Source organism: Tinamus guttatus, unplaced genomic scaffold (assembly GCF_059628265.1).
Source record: "Tinamus guttatus ecotype Peru unplaced genomic scaffold, ASM5962826v1 Tinamus_guttatus_pri_ptg000079l, whole genome shotgun sequence".
Classification (NCBI taxonomy): domain Eukaryota; kingdom Metazoa; phylum Chordata; class Aves; order Tinamiformes; family Tinamidae; genus Tinamus; species Tinamus guttatus.
This window is the reverse complement of record NW_028288613.1, coordinates 5,132,282-5,144,756: the sequence shown is the minus strand read 5'-3', so window position 1 is coordinate 5,144,756 and position 12,475 is coordinate 5,132,282.

Below are 12,475 nucleotides of genomic sequence, written 5' to 3'. Positions count from 1 at the left end.
GCTTTCTTATTAAAAATATAAACTGGTCTAAATCACAACAATGGGGTAAAAATGACTGTTCCCATAACAGCTGTGTTGTATCAACAGAGCTGAGCTCTGGTTGCCTATGGAATGAGGTTGCATGCCTCGAGAGGTACATATGTTAAAATGGCAATATGACATCTGTTCTGATTGTTCTGGTGAGCACAACTCGAAAAAGAGAGTGAAATTTATTATCAACACAACATCTATTTTCAGTGCAACTGTTCTACTCATCTCTGGCCACCAAAAAAAGTAAACACTACTAAATTTTAGCAAAAGGGTCCTATTCAGGCATTCTCACTGTGTTTCATTGCAACTGAGACCTCTGTTCTCAGTTACTACCATGACATAGTATGATTGAAGTGCTCTATTAAAATAAATGTCTCTGCCTTATGTCCAAGCAACATATGACTCTGCATCACAAGTCTAGAAGGCTAAAGCACTTTTGGGGGAAAATTGATCGGTTATTCTAACAACCATCTGCTACAGCTGGTAATAAATCATGTTTTTTGCATAACTCAAAAATATTGCAAACTCATGTCTGTGAAAGGAAGGTGTGTACAAGACTGAGGCAAACTGCTTTACACCAATCTAATGCTGCCTTAATTACAGGAATGCTGACAAATGTGAAACATATGCTTTGTCCAAAATGGAATGAAAATCTTGTGTGTGTATACATATTGCATTATGAAATGCAGAAATCCATAGTAACAACTATAATAATATCTACTGCTGCTATTATGATACACAAGAACCTCTAAAGCCACTTTTAATCAAAAAAGACCCTTTTAAATCTATACCTGGTTTTAGTGACATTACCGTTAATGCAGCTGATGAAATATTAAGCATGCCATTACTATACATACTCTATAAATGGCTTTCCTGACATTTAGTCTATATAGAAGATTGTGTCAAAATGAGGGGGAAGACTTTTTTTCTTTTTTAATCAAGAAGTATCTTGTTTTTTCCCCCAGAGAGTCTACGTTAGGTTGAAAGCATTTTGCTCAGAAGAGTCCCAACCAAAAGCTGCATTCGTTACAAAAAACTGACTGAAAGAGAGAAACCAGCAGAGTCCCCAACTGCTGCCCTGAAAGTCGGGCAGCCATGGGCTAGCGACACACCTGGGGCTCCCCTCTGCTGCACTGAGTCGCTCCCAAAAGGAGGCAGGATAGAGGCAATCTTCCTAAGAAGGCTTGTTACCACCTTGCAAGCGCGGGGCATGGATGGAGGGTGCAGCATAGAGGTCCCTTCATGCTATTTTTTCGAGGCAAACGGAGCATTCGGAAGTGAGAAAGCCCCAAGCCGACTGCTGGCAGTCTCCTTACAGTGTAAAAAGGGGCTTTCTTCTGCAGGGGTGTGATCTCCATCCCGCTCCCGGGTCTGCAGCCACAGCCAGTGTTGCTTGGGATTACCTCACGCTCCGGTGTGGATGTCCTGCTCCGGCTGCATGTGCAGGGGCTGGTGTCGATGCCCACAGACATGAGCGCTGGAGGAGCTGGAGCATCCGTACACAAAGTACACAAGGCTCTTGGGTACCCCGTGGGTACCAGTGACTGTGGCTGCCATCTGAGGGACACGTTTCCGTTCTGGAGTGTTGCCCCTGGAGATTATTCCCTTATAAAATGAAGGAATTGGCTGCCAGACGGGTGAATCCTTTCAATTCAACACTCAACCTTGCTAGTCTCAGAGCTGTGCCAGAAACCCTCATTCTCCCTGGATGTAAAACTTCTTACAACATTTCTGGCACAATTTTGTCTCCAAAAGAGCATCACTAGTTCCTTTCAGAAGTCTCTTCAGGAAAAGGCATAGCTGGAAGGATCCCAACAGCTGGTATTTATCCCAGAAACTGATAATTGTATGCAACATGGGCCTCAAAAAATGATTGGTGCAGTAGAGACTGCTCTTGCCTTATAAAGATGTGATATAAAGGAGGTCAGGCTAAACGCAGCAGCCCCTTTGGGGCTTAAATGCCATGAATTTAGGAAAAAGATTTATTTTATTCAGTGTCTCATAACTAAATGATTACGCTCACCCTTTCTCCCAGCACATCACTACCAGTGACAGATGTACAAAACAACACTGCTCTGCACTGCAGAACAGACAGAATGAAAGATAAGCTGGCCAGGAGGGGATGGGCAGGAGAAATCTACAATATTTAGATATCACTACTAAAAGACACAAAAATACGATTCGTTTTGGTTTTGTACTGGGCAGAAACATCTGCATCAGAACAGATGTGTTTCAAAATAGCAGCTAAAAAATACCGAGCTTGTAAAGTACCTGACGTATTTCTGATGTTTGACATTATTTTCATACACCTGGAATTCTGCATTCAATATCCTAGTCCTTTGGATCTGGAAAAGAAACTTCCTTCCCTTTGTTCACTTATGAGCTTAGATCTGTGATACTGGATGATAATCTAAATATTTAAACTATTATTCATGTCTTTAAACAGTTCTACTAAACAGTCTTTCTGGACAAATTCCAGCATAAAAGGAAATACTTTGTGATGTAATGGAAGAATTACTGCTATTAAAGGATTTAATTCTAAATATACCACAGAGTATTTCTTCATATATCAAGCACAGGGTCTGAAGCGCTGCTATTTTTATCAGCCTTGTATTTTATAGATAAGCCTTAACTGCAGATTACAGAATTGGTTCACACTGGGTTTCCCCATTGTATAAAGGTAGGGCTTTTCAGAAACAGCAAAGCTAGGCAGCTTTTAGCCAAAAGTACGTCTGGTTTAAACATCATTAACATATTTTTGACTTGTCTCTCTGATTAGCCTTTTCACGGTAGCAACTTTCCCTGTTGCTAGGAGAGATTCACTGGCAACCAAAGAAAAGGTCCATAACAGCTGGAAAGACAAAAGGCAGTCACAGAGGATGGGCACGAATACACTGGGCTTTGCAGCATGACAGAGTCCCAATTAACAGCCCTAATAACAGTGGTGGCACCAGTGTTGTCCAAACCAGAGAAAGTTTTAAGAAAAGGGAGAGAGAAAAAAAAAAAAAAAAAAAGGCAGAGCATCCACCACAAAATCCAGTTATGGCACCTTTTAGAAGGGTCCTAAAGGGAACTGTAACATCAAAGGCACCAGGTAAAAATGAAAGCCAAGAGAGCAGGGAGAACTTTGCTTCAGAGAGGACCTTGGGGCAGAGAGTAAGATTATCCACAGGCACCAATCTTTTTACCAGGAGAGGATGATGCTCGTCATGGAGGTACTGTGAGAAGCTAGGACTGGTGAATGCAGTGATTTGAGAATATTTTTAAGTACCACCTTCACTCTCACCAGAAAGTGGCTGTTGTAGCCATTTGTAGCTAGCTGGGAACCAAATACATTCAAATGAGAGTGAAAGGGAGGACAAATATTCACAACAGTATCTAAAGGATTCAGCTAAGAGCTATTGACTTTGTGGAAAATGGAGACAGATGAAGAAATGGGAAGAAGCTGCTCTGTGGAAAATAAGAATATAAATAAATCTCCCCAAAGGACTGGGAGACAGAAATACCACTTTATGAAGGAAGCACCAGAGAAGAAATAGCAAGCTCAGAGGAAACCACCATCAGGTGCTTAAAAGGGGCAGAGCCTGATGGTTTGAAGCAGATTCCCGATTGATGCAAATTCACACTGAAGAAGGGGTGACGGAATTGGTTCTAAATCCTTCTGCAACTTGCTTTTCTGCAAGGCAGCAGTCAGAGGCTTGATAGTAACTAACAGGGATTACAAGCAAGACACTAACAGTAACAGAAAAAGAGGATACAAAGAGAACAGAGCTTGCCCAGTGCTAAGCACAGAGTAATGGATTTAACGTGTAGCAAGGACATAAAAATCTAAGATAGGGAAATGCAAAATAACTACAAAAGGAAAAGATAAAAGATAGATAAACATCGGGACAGGCTGTCCAGGACTTTGAAAAGACAGTTACAGCAAGATTTTAGGACTAGGCTAGATAAAGAGACATCTAGGCTAAACAGGCTTGTTCCTGTCACAGAGCAGGAGAGTGGCCTAACTCTTGACCTTGTTAGCCCTTTCCAAACTTAGATATAGCAAAACAGATCATAGAATGCAGTATTGAAATAAAGTGTCTTTGTTTTTAAATATTGCGAAGCAATATAGAGTAAATTGCAAACCCATTAAATTATCAAGAGGAAAACTGTCAAGGTAATACTCAAGAAGGGCAAGAAGGAGAACCCAGGCAACTACAGGTCAGGCAGGCTCAGTTTGGTGTCAGTTTTTTAAATAGAGCTAGAATTGCATTGCTTGCTTCCCATGACGGGGACAGTCCCTGGCCAACTGCTTAAATTCTGCCCAGTTAGTTACACACACAGTGAGCAAGTGGGCTCGGGCCTCAGACATAATGTATTTGGCCATGTCAAGTATCAAATTAAATCACTTTAGGGGGGGATCACATCAGGGGATCATCTAGGGATCATGGACCAGCGAGGACCTTCTGTACCAGAAAGCCTATGGCAGTCACTGTCTGTCAGGTGAACAAACCACCACACTCTTCACTTGCTAATTTTATGGGAAAAAATCCATGCTGACAGTTTCAAAAGTCTTTGGGCACAGCATTCATCCACTCCACGACAGAGCCGGGAAGACATTTCACTTCGATATCAACCCCTTTCAACTATTCATTACTTTTGTGGGATTCTTTGCCAAACACAGGCTTCCGCTGCCACAGAACTGATGTCTAGCTCGAAAGCTTGTCACCCGCATGCTGGAGAAGGAGAATTCCCTCCTGGGGTCCTCACTGACAACCAGGTCCCACGGCAGCTTTGGCAGTCGGGCTCTCTGCTTCTGCCTCTGTTCAGCAGCGCAGACATCAGTGCCCAGGGACCCCACAGACACCAGCTCTACAGTTTCCCATGGCTTTTCTCTTCCTCAAGAACCTGAATTTAAGTAGCTTACAGGCCACACACCGGTCCCAGAGACAGGCACAGCATCCTTACATCAGACCAGGAGGCTGACCAGCCGACATCCAGGGTTTTCTGTGATGATTGCTGGCAGTAGATGCTCCAGAAGATCAATATGCAATATCGACCACAGGAAAGTTCCTTAACGTCCATAATTGCTTTCTATCCTGAAGCCTGGTATCTTATAAAATTTCAGCTAGCAGAGCAGCAGATGATATTCTTATTTTCCGTGCAAATGCATAATCCTTTTATGAAGGCTACTAAGCTCTTTACCAAAAAAAAAAAAAAAAAAATCAATGGAACAGTACATTGGATCTGTAAAAGGCTTTGAAGATGAAAAGAACTGTGGAACTGTGCAAGTGCTGTTATTTTGGCAGGGAATCTATACCAGAAACATAGACTATTACATACAGACCCTATTGTTCCTGTCAAACGGCATCCGTATGTTCCTGTCAAAAGTCAGAAGCCAGTAAAACCCACGCAATCTGATAAACAAGGAATTTCAGCAGTGATTTTCTTAGGATACTTTTAAAGAAACTCTAGTAGTACAGTACATTATATCAATTAAAAATCTTTTCTTGTATTAGGTCAATTTTTAAAAATAATTATTGCTGTTTGAAAACTCAATCTAGAAATTGATCACATCAGTCTTCTCCTGTTGAAATTGAATAGATCAGTCTTCTCCTGTCCTGATATATAAAATGAAGGATTCAGTATACACTTGTGCAACTGCTATAAGCATGGATTTATTTTCTCTAAAATCAGCTTCCTTTTCTCCATCTGCCTTTGCAGCCATCACAGAAACATCTGAAAGGGCCAGGAGATCTCCTTTCTAGAAAAATAATTGCTGGGCAAGAGCAGCATGGCTTCCTTGTCCCTGCTACCCCATCGCATCACGAGCAGGCTGCATAGCAGTGCAGGATAAGAGGAATATAATATCGTTCTGCATCATCTTTCTCTTAGATCCCCATCTCATAGAGGGGCAAAGAGCTCCCCTCGACCCCCACATCCTAACAGCTCTTGATAAAAAAATAAAAAAACATGATAAAACATGGTGGGAAGGGAGAGTAAGTGAACTTAAAAGCAAAACCTCACTGCTATGGTGAATTTTGTGTCACTAACAAAGGAAGTTTCTACATGCTTATGTCTTCCAGCTCAAATAATGTAATTAAATTACCTTAGCTACTGACTGTAAAGAGCTTTATTATTGCAACCACTAAGTCTGCAGATGAATCACATTTCCATTGTGCACAGCAGGCACTTTATCACAGAAGTCACCCAGCTGCCTTTTAGGCATTTACTTAGAGGAAAAATGCACTTTTCAGTGTTTTCTTTCTGAGCAAAAAGTGCAATCCCAGCCATTGTCAGTCTTCAAAAGAATACACTGAGAAGGCAACATTTAAGGGTGGAAAGAGAGAGACTGGAAAGCTGTTCCAACACTAGTGATTAAATCCTAAGCATCCAAGTATTTTTTGCTTTACAGAAAGAGGTGAAAAACCCAGCAGCCCATTACTGATATATTTTGCAGACAGAATTTCTATTGTTCACTGTAAGATTTTCCTTGAGTATAAATTGAAGAATGGGCCATGCATGAGAGGTCATACTGGTCATACTGTTGCCATGTAATATGCCATAAGATACAAAAAACAATAAAGCCCTGCTGCAAAACTTCACATTTCATTTTAGCTACACATTTCTTTTCATTTCTGGATGAGGGTTTGGCTCTGCTTCCCTGTAAGCAGCAAAAGCATCGAGATTATATAAACAGTTCAGCAAGGAAAGTGATGAAGCCTTTTGTTATTCTGGACAAATTAGCCCAAAAGATTAGCTCGAATTAGCTGGGTGCTGAGCACTATACATATAAAAGAAAAAGAAAATCAATAGAAAACAAACAAACTGAAAAAACCCACACAGACTGATCAGGAAAATCAGAGTGCTTCTTTGAAATACCTTTAACAGGCAAACACTACTACTCCCCATTTTTTTTTCTAAGGGATCAGATACTGTAGTCCCTACAGCGAATGGGGGTTACATGGGAAGTAGCACTGAACCTGGGACAAATCACCTGAGGCCTCAGTCATTCCGAATTAGATCTAAGGAGTTCTGTGATGGGTCAAGTATGTTTTCCCTTGTTATTTCACCAAAGAAGACACCAGAAGAAAATAACAAACACAACCCTCAGTGTTCTGATCACTGAGCCATGTTTTATATTGTGTAATGCTAATTATGACTGCTTTTATACATATATATATATATATATATATATATAAAACTGCTATGATTACATCAAAACAAGAACAAGTAATATACAAAAAAAAATCCTTTAAAGGGCAAAAACTAACTACCCTTGGAAAAACAATAAGAGAGGAATGTGTATAACAGCATTTCCTGTGGCATCCGTACTTATCTCATGCCACAGCGATTAAGTGGCTTGCTTGTCAAAAGGGATTCTTTGCATTTTCACGTGGTTCTGCTGTACAACCAACCACACAGTTTTACTACTTTGTCTCAGCTATTTTGGTGCTTAGATACTCAAATCCTTTTCCTTTCCCCCTGCCCCCCCACTAAGTAAATTTTCCAGGCAAAAGTTCAAAGTAAATTCCTATGGGATTATACAAACACATGCGTGCTGTAGATTGACATCATACAATGCTATTCTTTGTTGCTGGATTTTTTTTTCCTTTTTCACTTGCAAAAACTTCTGCATGCCTAGCTTGCTTTCCTAAAATAGTAGTTCATTGCACTCTACTGAATAAGATAACACTGTATTTATTTCCCTGGCAGTTTGGATTTCATAGTGGGGGGGTGAAAAAAAAAAAAAAAAAAAGCTTATGCTTTAATTCATAAAAATGGACTTACCAAGGAAAAATAAGTGTAATGGGTCTTATGAATCTCCCTGTTTATTAATGCACATGATTAGTGGAGAGGGAGCATGTTGATGTGTTTCAGCCCATCACGACTGTGAAATTGAACTGTAAATGGTACCTAATGCAGTCAAGTGCAGCAGACACCACGCAGAGAGTTAATGGAAATGCAGAGAGCTTTTCTTTTTAACAAAGTCCTCCAGCAATTATCCCAGCACACCCATGGCGAAGTGAGATAAAGTTAGTCTGCGCGTTACAAAGGCTGTTAACTGCAAAATAAATTTACTGACAGCCATTTGGAGACATTAGTTCCTTGTTCTGCACCTACTAGCTAAAAATGGCAACCGGGGAACATGGGAATGAAGGGCCGGCCCTGGGCAGGAGGGCAGGATGTCTATGGCCATTACAGTAAACAGTGATGTGGCTTTGGGATATAGCACAGGATGCAGCTGGTCCAAGGAAGCAATATGCTCCGTTTTCCTGCTCACCTGAAGCAGAGTGGGGCTTCCAGGGAGCTCTGAAGCGGCCTCGTTCTGCCATTCGGGTTGTGCAGCTACTAAACTCTTCTGACGGCCCCATTCCCACCTCGCTGCGACAGCCTCCCTATGGACGTTAGCCTTTTACAGGAATTGCAAGATATATGTGAGCTCCCTCACGCACTCAGCTCTCCCATCATTTCCCTGGATGCTTAGAGCACCAAAGGATGAAGGCCACGAGCAGTGCTTGTTTCAGTGCTGTGCTGAACTCAACTAACAAACTGGGTGAACGGTTGGTCCCACCTGCCTCTAAACTTGCTGCCCGGTGTGTCTAAGGAAGACATTCCATGACTCCATCTGCTCCCTCTGGAGCAAAACATCATCCCAACCATATAAAAGGGAGAGGTCTGCTAAGAGCCTTTCCAAAAGGAGCTTTCGTGTACGATCATTGCAAGTTTAAACTAAATCTCACTTTGTTGTTTCTTCATCAGGAAAGATCTTGACTTCCTAAGCAGAGAAAGGAAGTCTGAAGCATACACCCGGAGAGAACATGTAGAGAGTAGAAATTATTCATCAGGTAGAATCATTCATTTCATGTAGAAAGTGTTCATCAAAGTCCACAGTGTTTTTCTGTAGATTTTTCATTTAAGAGGAAATCCTTACTCTTGAAGAGCTCATCAGAAAGTATGGATACGTCGTAGGTGCATTCTGGCTGAGCAGATCTAGATAGCAGGATCTTGCTCCTCATGGAGGATTTAAAACACAGATCTCTGAAGTTCATTATGTGGTCCAGCCCAGCAGAAAAAAATCTTTTCATAAAAAGATGCTGTACAGAACAATGAGAGGCTCAGCAGCCTTGTGCAGCATTCCCCCAAAAGTGCTTCCCACCCACCCCAAAAACCAGTTTGCAAACTATGTATAACAACAGCATTTTATGATAATCTATAGAACATGATGATAGGGAAGGGCTGATTTGGGAGTGATGTTAAAGCACTGTAAAAACACAAAACATTTAAATATCAATTGCAAGTTTGTTCCACAAAGTCCCTCATCGCTAGCAAGAAATGTGCTTAAGTCTCTTGGTACATTCTGTTGTGATGCCTAAAGTAAATATTAAAGAATATAATAGCATACTATTTGTTATCATGTTATTTTGAGAGCAGCTGATATGCAAGCCAGCATCAAGCACTCTGCAATGACACAAAGCCAAGCCATGTATTGATGCGTTACCAATGACATCTCTTACAGCCTGGCTCCTACTTGCAGTTTCTATGCAGGTGACAGAGGTTTAATTCCTCACGACTCTCCAGACACCATTCCTGGGCTCTGTGCAGGAGCTTTGCTCTGTGCAGCAGATATTTCATGTTCCCTAATTCTCTCTTCTGGAGCTCGATGCCATGATTTGTTACTCTAAGCCTTAGCTACTCAACCTTTTAAAGCATCTAAATTCTAAATTAATATATATTTTTTTCAGGGAGGTATAATTTGAAGATCTCTATCTTTCGGCCTTACTGCTGTTATTTTTGGTGTCAGTAAAACAACAGAAACTAAAATGCACATAACCAAGGTCTCCCCCTTGGCAGAACTGCTACTGCCACTTTTTTCAGCTTTTGTTTAATACAGCCAAGTTCCACTTTATTTCCTCAGCTCTGGTGTATTATATAGGCATCCTCTGCAGCTCTAACACAATTGCATAACAAACCAAGACACTCTTCACTGTCTCCATAACCTTAATCTCAACCCCAGCAAAGAGGAGACTGTCAACACTGGAAGTTGCTCTGATTTCAGTCCTGATCCATTCGTGGGCAACGCTGCCCTTAGCACAGTCAAGGGACATTGAGCTTGGAACAAGTCAGACATGAAGCCAGCCTGGACTCCAGAAAAGTTACTGTTTCGTCCTGCCCAGAGCTGCTAACATATGTATGTGTGTATATATTATATATGCTGGCTCCTCTCTCTGCCTTGCAGCATTTCCATTTCTTTGCATGCCTGTCAGATTCTTTCCACATTGCCATCCTTCTGCTGTGCAGTCTAGCAAGATGCCAGCTTTCTATTTTTTGCACTGTGTGCACTCTGGATCCAACATTACACTTAAGATGCTATCGGGTAGCCAGATGTGACACACTTTCAAGGTTGGCCTCAAGGTAGCTAGCTAGCAGAGCAAGCCTTTCGATCACCATCAGATACCAATCAAAGAAAAATAGATCAGAGCTGACAGAGAGCTTGCATTATATTACTGTCTTTTTCCAGCTGGTTTAGTTCAGGATGTTTGTATCAACTTAGTCTCCAGCTCACCTCACTAGAACGCCAGGAAGGGAAGAGGGGAATTAGTTGTACAAAGTGAAATAGCGAGTAGTAGATGATCTACAGCTGAAGGAAAACAAAGATAGTAGTTTCCCTGATTTATTGGATGTAATCGTTCCCGTAACACCATCATAAGACAAAGCAAATCCTAGAGATAAAAATCAATCTGGGGGAGGAGTGGAGACCCACAGCTACGAAGGCATCACCTCAAGAAGCAGCTTTCCTCTCTCTCCTTGCATAAACATTATGTCACACTCACCATAAACCCACAGCTCCCCAAATGCCATACGTCACATCTTAGTGCATGACAGAGGTCACCACTGACATCAAAGGAACAGAAAGATACTGAGAATTTTTTACCTTTAATTTGCTGTGCTGATACAGATCAGGGAGATTTGTAGGCTTTGATCTTTTATTTAATTAAAGTCAGACAGAGCCCCGTTGAACACAAAGTTTCAGCTTCAGCAGGGGACTCTATGGCCCAGCAGAGTTTTTGCCAGTCTTTCATCTCAGCTGATCAAAGCTCCCCATCCTGACCCAGCTGATGTCAAATTATTCTGGTCCCCAGTGAAGAACTGATTTTTTATTTGTGACTGAGACTTCCTGCGACTATCACAAAGGCATCTCACATAGAAGAGATACACTATTGTTTACCCTACTTGCTAGAAAAAACACATTTAAAAGAAAACAGATCTTGATTGCTCTGGAACCCGGTAAGAACCACACTGAGGTCTGTTAAATGCTGGGTGAGTTACATGACTTTCAGATCAAGGTCTAATGGAGGCTCCAATTGACTTTGTTGCCAATTTTTGCACCTGTAAGAAATCAAAACATGGATTTTGAGTGCAGCTGGCCCAAGGATAAGCTGTTTTAGCCTCTCATTAGATAATTTGGCTCAGCTTTCAGAAATCCATCGTTTAACCTGAACGTGCTACAGATGAACCCAACACTGCCTGTTCTCTGAAATGGTATCTCAGCATATTGTTTATTCTTTCCTATCCTTTTTCTCACTTTGGTCAGACATCAATTCTCATTTTGAAGCAACAGAGCTGTTGTAGCCCACAGAACATAAATACCTGAACAATTCTTCCTTTGGAAAAAAAAAAGACAATTTGTAAATCCCATGCAAGGCCCTGATCATGCAGGGTGTCCTATAGGAACACATCCCTTTTCTCTGGTTGCCTATACAAAGCCTCGTTAATTTTATGGGATTTTTCCCTTGCAAAGTTCCTTCCAGGCACAAATCTAACACCTACCTCTCACAGGCAGGCTCCTCCTGCTGCAGCAAAAGTAAATACCCTACAGGTGCAGCCCCTCAAAACCATCATTGGTCATGGCTACATCACTACCCAAGGCTCCAGGGTCAAAGCTATTGCTGGATTGCAGTAATAAAGCCAAACAACATTCAGATATGGAAAATGAGCTCAGGTGCTTCCATTAATTACTAGGAGAATTAAAAACGTCTCACCATTGATCACATACAAAGACAAGACTCCTCCTGAAGGGGCTAAAATTACCTGTCCGAAGCAGGCTCTGAAGACCACCCGTGACCAGGAAGACCTTGTGTAAATGCTGCTCTCATAGTGGCATTTGGATCCTCATTTGCTGAAGACATGACAACAAGCCTTTCCTTGCAAGGGAAGGATCTTAGCGTTTCCTCAAAACAGATATATCAATGGGAGTTAAATGCCACCATCTATCTTTGGCTGATTAAACTATGTTTTGCTGCATCTGACACAATTGTTACCAGGCTGATCAGGCACACATTTTGCACAAAATGTCATGCATGTTTATTATCAGCTTAAGCTGCAGCAGGTTTAATTTCAGATCTTTTGATTCAAGTGGTGCAATGAAGATTAAATGTTATCCGTTATTGAAGATGCAGAT